Source organism: Rhagoletis pomonella, unplaced genomic scaffold (assembly GCF_013731165.1).
Source record: "Rhagoletis pomonella isolate Grant_MI unplaced genomic scaffold, Rhpom_1.0 Rhpom_scaffold_00007, whole genome shotgun sequence".
Taxonomy (NCBI): Eukaryota; Metazoa; Arthropoda; class Insecta; order Diptera; family Tephritidae; genus Rhagoletis; species Rhagoletis pomonella.
Genome location: NW_023458561.1, coordinates 38477107 through 38485007, shown reverse-complemented (window position 1 = coordinate 38485007; position 7901 = coordinate 38477107). Strand labels below are relative to the sequence as shown.

Sequence of the window (7901 nt, the reverse complement as noted above, 5' to 3'; positions counted from 1 at the left end):
TACATACATATGTATGTAAACTAATGCATTATGTATCCGGTTACAAACGCCTTCAATGACACAGAAAGTGGCACAACAGTTCACAAGTATTGTCTTTTTATGTGACATAGGACGATTCGATGCATGTTAGGGTAGGCAAACATAATATTTACATGTGCATGAGTTGACATACATATCAATATGTATATGTGTATAATATGCATAAACTTATGCATGTAGACACGCGAGAATATTTTTAATATACCCAGTATTAAATCTAACTATCGCAAAATAAGCATTTATCCATTGAGAATCGTATAGGTTTTCGTTGTCAAATAGAACGAGACTTACGCCCACAGATGAATTATTGACATCGAGAAGACTTTTTCTGGAAATGTAAAAAGACGTTTGCAAAGCTCTATGTATTTGATTATGGTTGCCGCTAATGTGATTAATATATTTATGTATGTATACATGTAAAATCATCAAAATTTTAAAAGTTAGATTCAACAAAAAAATTACCGCCTATATTTTGTTGTCACTTTAAATTTGCACTTAATTATACTAAAATTAATGGGCTGCAAAACTGCATGCTTAAATATTTTCTAGAAAAATTGAATACAAATTGTGAGATTTTGATGAAGATTTATTGATGTTTTTTTTTAGCTTTTTTACTAAGTTTGAAATTTGGATTTATATTGTTTGCTTATAGAATTAACAAAATTTTTTTGAATAAAAAGTTTATATAATTAAAAAGTAATCATAATAAAGTGCTATGAACAAGTGAAAATACCACATTATTGGCAAAACTAAGAAGCGATTTGCGAAACAAGGGCTCTATCTCTTGGAGTGTTAAAAACTAAGACACGGATTGAGCTACCAATAGCTGATGGCATACTCTCTCATCTTAGACTTTTTATAAAATAGTCCTAATTTGTACTACTGGGTTGGATTATGTATATCTTCTCTTAAGTAAATTCATACAGGCATAGATATGTAGTATATATGTACGTTTAGCAATCATGAGTAGTTGCGCTCACGCGACTAGTGTGCCTCTCCTGAAAGCGTAGCACAATATTCCAGCATTACTTTGGAAAGTAAGGTAAGCACGCGACTGGAATTTGAAAATAGTAAAATTGGAGCTCACGGTAAGAAGAAAAAAAGAAGGAGATGATAAAGGAACAGAAGAAGCAAAAAAAAATAAAATGAAAATACTATATTAAAAGAGAGCTGGCAAAATAGGAGCAATGCTCTTAGGGTCCAGCGGAGTTGCTGATGAGCTTTTCCAGTGAGCACAAGCTTCTTTATTCTTTTTGAACATATTTGCATACATATACTACGTATGAATGTATGTATCATCTATTACGGAAGAATTATGCGGAGCGCCTGCTAAAGTATTTTATCTATTGAGTGAACTATGTTAGAAATTTAAATTGCTCCATATTCCGGTTATTTTGAGAAGATTAAAAATTAAACCAAAACACGGTTGGATGAAAGTCTAAACTTTGACTAATGAAATAAAATATTTTCTATATGTACTTAAAAGCAAGAAAAGTATATGCCAGCAGCAAGTACCGTGGGCGGAAGGGATTGAAAGGGGGAGGCTGTGCGAGAAGAAGAGACATTTAAAAGCCATACATCTGTATGCTGGATGTTTTAAATTAAAAAACCAAGTGTTGGAAGTCGCTATCAGGGTTTGAAAAAACTCAAATTAACCAAAAAAAAAAATTCGATAAAATTTTGACTAAAATTCGAGAAAATTTTGACTTTGAGCAGCTATAACTCAACGAGTTTATGAATTTATATGACTAATAATAATAGTTAAGTAATTTGTTAGTGTTCGGCCGAGCTTCTCCTCCGATTTGCGGCGTGCGCCTTGATGTTGTCTCACAAACGAGAGGGACCTACAGTCTTATGTCTAGTCCAAACGATGATTGTATTTTTTATGAGCTGTCTTTCATGGTAGAAAAAAACTGCTTCCTTTCTTTCTATTTTGGTGTTAATCGGAAAGTGGGCTGGATACCAGGCTCTGTTAAATGGTAGTGCGCACCAAACCACAAAAAAAAATCGTGCAATATAATTTTCTAGGACCGATCAAAACCTCTGAAACTGTAAGAATGTATTAACTATACGCCATTTAAGTACTATGCAGGCTCAGATTCTTTAAATTCCTAATTTTTTTTTTTTGTAATAACTAGATTTGACCCAAACAGGACAAGCGATTAAAAAATAATAATTTATAAAGATACTGCACCTGCGTGGTACTTAAATGATATGCAATCAATGTATGAGTTCTTACAGTTTCGAGCGTTTTGCTTGATTCTAGAAAACTATATTGACATCAAAAGAGAAGAAATCATTTTCTTATGTGTTATTCTTATGGGAAAGAGGTCGCGCATCGAACCTCTTAGAATTTCCGTAGAGCGGGGAGGCTCATGGAGGCTCATTACTATACCAAATAGTAAAATTCCAGTCGGAATCCGGTCGCATTGCAGGTTTTTTTTTGTTTTTGTTGGCGTGGTCTAATGTATATGGAAATCGAAGCATAAATACCTGCATAAAAGGCAGCATTACATTCACAAGCAATTTGAAGTGCATTTCTGTACTATTTCTTATTTTCCTCTTCTATGTACCTACCCTCCAGTACTGCTGGAGTCAATCGCTACTTTTGAACCGCTACTGCACCGAATCCTAGGTAAGTAGCTACTCTATTAACCCGTGGTAGTGCAGATGGTAGTGCATAGTCGAACCAGTCGTAAGTCACGCAAGTGACTACTTTAGTAACTCCCGGTAGTGCAGAGAGAGCCGATGGGGACTACCGCCTAGGACATTGCCTTGTAAAAGTAATCGATGAAATACACTGCAAGTAGTCGGTCGGTAATTGACGGTGTTTATCAGGTAGCTACCGATTCAGCAGTCCTGTAGTCACTCCCCCGTACTGCAGGGTACATACACACGTACACACATATGTAAGAAAGTGCCTATGTATATGTAAAAACATTATGTAAACAAATAAGTATTTTAGTGGATTTTCGAGCGTGTGCACTAATCGCATTAATCAAGCGGAACAATTGGATATGGAAAAGCGATTAGAAATAATTGCCCATTGCACAGGTGATAAATTATAACAAAAAAAAGAAGAAAATAAATACTCGCAAATTAATCGCATTTTTATCTAAAATTCCTAATTTATCGAAAGTGTTATTTTGTTTTTGTTTTGGCCCCTAGCTTTCCTAACTGGATTGGACTTCCTATGGTTTTTATTTTAATTTTAAGGGCTGAATGCATTTTTGCATTCATTTGAAACCAAATGCTGCTTTTGGTTTGCTAGTAAGCTTTCAAAAGCTTTATCACGAAAAATATATGCAGTCTTTTTGAGCCCAAGAAGCGATCATATGAAAGGCTAAAGATGAAGTTAATTTGATTTTATGCCCCCTGGGCTCTTGGTTCTATTTTGAGTTCTGAGGCTTCAGAGCATGAGATGCTATCGAAAACAATATAAGCTTTAGATTAAGCTTTCGTTTTTATGCTCTATGAATAAAGAGAAAGATCACGACCCAGGAGCTATGGCGGCCGCCATTGGTTAAATGCGACTATTTATCATTGAATAGAACAAAAGTTTGGTGTAAGGTAAAGTAGCGTTCAAACGTTAGAAAAAGTTTATCTATTCGCGATGGCCCATGAACGTAAAATTTAATAAGGAAAAATGAATTAGCAACACGAGTTTACGGGGTGTACATAGGTCAGTGGTTAACGCTTCCGACTTTGCTCATCGATGACGCGGGTTCGATCCCTGCTGAAAGTCAAGAAGAAAGAAGTCTGATGAGGAGATGTGGTGATCTCCAAAATAGCTGCTACAACGTCCAACGCTTAGACTTTGTTGCTTTTTCCATTTTTTGAATAAAATAATCGTGGTACAAAGCTCAATAAAAATATTAAAAGTAAAATTGTAGGTTTGTGGGCGCCATATCTTTTTTAAGGTCGCTTAAGTTATTTTCTGGATGCGGAAACCCCATAACCGTCTACTTTTTATAGACCTGATAAAAATGGAATCCTAATTGTTGACCTCTTTGAAAAAAATCGAAAAATTTAAATCATTTAAGATTAGGATTCCTATCACGCTTTTGTATTCATATATCATATAGACAAACTCTTTCCGTCTGACTTTTTAACCGACTTCAAAAAAGGAGGACGTTACCAATTCGTCGGAATATTTTTGTATGTATGTGGCCGCATAACTTTGGACTGCGTTAACCGATTCCTACAATTTTGAGTTGATCCCATACTAATTAGGTTTAGACATTTCTCTAAAGCGTAAAGAAGAACTTGGTACATTCTTTTCGAGTTGTTCTAACAAGCTTGTATTTCAACTCCTACGGTAAAATTAATAATAAATAAATGAGTTTGAAACCTGCTTTTTTTATTTAAAGTGGCGGTTTTATTTTTTCTCTCTGATGTCAGAATTTATTTTAAAGGACTTTGATATGATTAATTAAAAAAATTATTTAAAAAATTTAATGCAATGTATAATAAAAATATGTGTACCAAATGAAAGAGGAAATTTCTTTAGAATTAAAAAAAAAATTTTTTTGGATTCACAAGGACGGATAGGCAAATTTTTAAGCTGATAAAGTTAGAAGGACGAATTTCTCGGTGTTATATGCGTAGTGGGCTAGACATTTATAAAAAAAATATTAACTATCAAATAAAAAAATGAAATATTGCCAATACTGGTCAAGAAAAGGAATTTCTGTTATTGACATCCGTGCATATTAAAAAACCCAAAAATTCCGGATTCCGGATTATTTGCCAAGAATAACACGACTTTTGGGACCTAAAAAGGCCAGGATCCCGGGATTAACATTTGACATTGCTAGTACGTAAAATAAAATTTAGAGAGCAGTTTCTTCATAGAATATCAATAACTTTTTTAATTCTGCTAACAGTCAGTTTCCGCTGTGGTGTAGTGGTAAGCAGTGCGCGATTCCACTGAAATTATTGACAAAAGCGGCAGTAAGAGATTGTTTCAGAAGTATAAAAATATTTTCCTGTCAAATTTTGCGGCAAAGTAAGAGTCCAAATCGGTTGGAGACTCTTGTCTTTCGTCTAGATTAAATATCGTAGGTTAATTAAATATTATGTTACCAGGCTAGTCTGATCTATGTTTTTAGTGCGAATAAAACTACATTATTCCACTTTCTGGCCCAACGTTTCGCTAAAACATTTTTAGCATCTTCAGGGGCAATCCAGCTTTATTAAATCTGCCACAAACCAAAAATACAAAGGCTCATTGTAATTAAAAATTAATGAATATAGCATACAAACATACATATACATATATGGAATTAAAAATTATAAACAACAATTTGAGGACAAAAAACTCACAATGTTTACGAACGTAGGTTAATATTCAGCGCTTAAGCTTATAAGGGAAATCTCAGAAAGGTAAAAAACTTTAGAAAAGTATAGTACCTAGTGTACGAAATTTTTTGATAGAAATGATTTGAGCTGTTTTTATACTCGTATGAAACTTTTACATGTAAAGGTTTACTTTGCTTTCTCCCTAATTGCCGTTTTTGATGACGTTTTGTAAAACCTTTTAGAAAAAGTAAAAATACCTCTTTAATATAGATATTAATGGGTTACAATTTGTGAAAAAATTGCAAGCAAGGTTTTACTTCGTGTTTCTGAAAATATGATTTCCGAATTTATTAGAAATCGTTTTTGACTATTGCTGGGACTAATCGTGTTTTCGGATATCCGAATATTCGTGCATACGGATCAAATCCGGATATCCGTTCTATTTTTTATTCGGCTGTTCGGTTAATATCCTTTACTTTGCTCTAGGGATATCCGATTACTATCTCTTATATTTTTTGTACAAATATCTTGTTAAAATCCGTTTATTTTGCTCTCCTAATGTCCGGATAAAACCCGTTTAATTTGCTATCCATATATTCGGTTAAACTCCGTTCATTTTATTTCCCGAATATTCGGTTAATATCCGAATATCCGGATGTTCAAAAAATTCGGGTAGAACTCCCAGTTCTTATTTAGACATGAAGCGTTTTCATAGTCAAAATAAAGTCGACTCTAAAGTTAGTTGCAGCTTTTTTGACGGATATCTCATTTAAAATTATGTCAAAAACCTGCAACTAACTTTAGACTTATTTTGACCATGAATGTGCCGCATAATCTTTATAAAATAGTAGAATTTTGAAGTAGAAACTTCTATCCACGAAAAAATTGTGTAGTGTGTGTGAGCAAAACCGTCTGAATCCTTAAAAAATAGAAATTTATGGATTACTCAGATTTAAATTCTGCCAGCTTTGAGTATAAAATGCATTTACACATTTATTGTTTTTACAAAATGCCAGTGTGAATTTGTGAAATTATTCGAAATACAAAAATTTAGTTAATAAAAGTAAGTACTTACTGCTTATACGTACAATTATCTAAATGTGTCTGCGTTGCGGCTAATGTTAGTTAAAGTTGCTAAAATGATGCTAATTCGTCGGTGCTAAGATTTTGTGGGTTTTTACTTTGCAGTCTCCAGCAGTTATGTGGGGTATTTAGTATGAATTTGATTGCAGTTGTTGTTCTTTACTTTCCCTAGTTTATTTGTAGTGTAGACGAGTGTACTCTTTTTTATTGGTTTTAAGCACTTTTATTATCTTTTTATTACACTTTTTTTTTAGTTTTTTACTTTTAAACTAAATTTTACTAGTAACTGTGGGTTTTCTGCGGCGGCAACTAATTGGTGGGCTTTTTCTACAAGCGTTCAGTCAATGCTACACAGAAGAAGAAGGTGTTAAAAAATGTAAAAAAAGATATGTGATAGTGTTAGTAAGTAGATGGGTTTATTATGTGGTCGATTATATCAGCTAAAGGGGGGCTTCACCACTGACGTCTAAGCCACTTGCTTATAGAAACTGTGCCGTGCTGCTTTTGTTTTGTTGTTTGCTTCCAAGCTTGATGCACCTGAGCGAGGTTCTTTTTCTAAGTACTGTCCGGTTGTTTGTGTGTTTAAAGCACTGGACTATGTACATACATATGTACATGTATTAGGGCGGTCAAAAAAAAACTTTACTTGGAATCTTAATTCTGTCACCCCCTCGGAGTGTTCCATACCGGAATAAAGCAATATTATTTTAAAATCAATAAATATCCAAAAGTCGCTTAAAATTTAGGAAAGAAGTAAATTTTTCATAGAAATGGTGTAGAATTGTTTTAAATTAATATTTTTTGATCGGAAAACTATTTCTCTTTAGGAGACTTCTAATAATAATACCCAACTTAACCATTTTTTAACCGTTTTCCAAAAAAGGAGGAGGTTATCAGTTATGTATATATGAGAATTGAAGTCGGGTTTTTTTGCTTAAAAATTACTTGTTAATAGTAAGTATTTTTTATAGGTCCACAAAAACTGCAATGGGCAGACAATCGCTAGTAATCAAAAATGGTAAAATAAACCATTGGGTGTAATTATTGGAGGTATCCTAAAGAGAAACAGAGTTTTCTGAACGAAATATTCTAAGAAAAATCTTTTTTCCCAAAATACATAATTTTATTCGGCATAGAATAATCGTGGGGCGAGCGCATTAAAATTCCGACTTTACATTTTCACATGCACTTTTGGACCACCTTACTGTATATATGTATATATACATAGATACGTACTTATTTGTTTTCTAAGTATTTCACGCTTTCGTTAATTGAGTTTCGCTTCAAAAGGCCACCGCCATTACCAGTTATTTGTGGGTGTGGGCGTTCGACTCGATACTCCCTCAATGAGTGGTTCAAATTTATATTAAATCCGCATTTGTTTTTGTGTTTTTAGATTCTTTAGTAAATTGTTACGTGTAAAGGACGTTATGCATAATTAATTCTATTTGTTTATTTTCTGTTTCTTTTATTTTTTT

The 7901-nt window shown here is 33.4% G+C and overlaps 1 long non-coding RNA gene across 1 annotated transcript in view; it reads right to left on the bottom strand.

The window, feature by feature from the left end:
* Positions 1–6684: 6684 nt before the first annotated feature.
* The window catches only part of LOC118742742, a 1662-nt gene continuing 445 nt past the window's right edge, over positions 6685–7901 (bottom strand). Inside the window, exon 2 of the long non-coding RNA XR_004993392.1 lies at positions 6685–6770. This is a non-coding gene — a long non-coding RNA (uncharacterized LOC118742742). The remainder of the gene's footprint in view (positions 6771–7901) is intronic.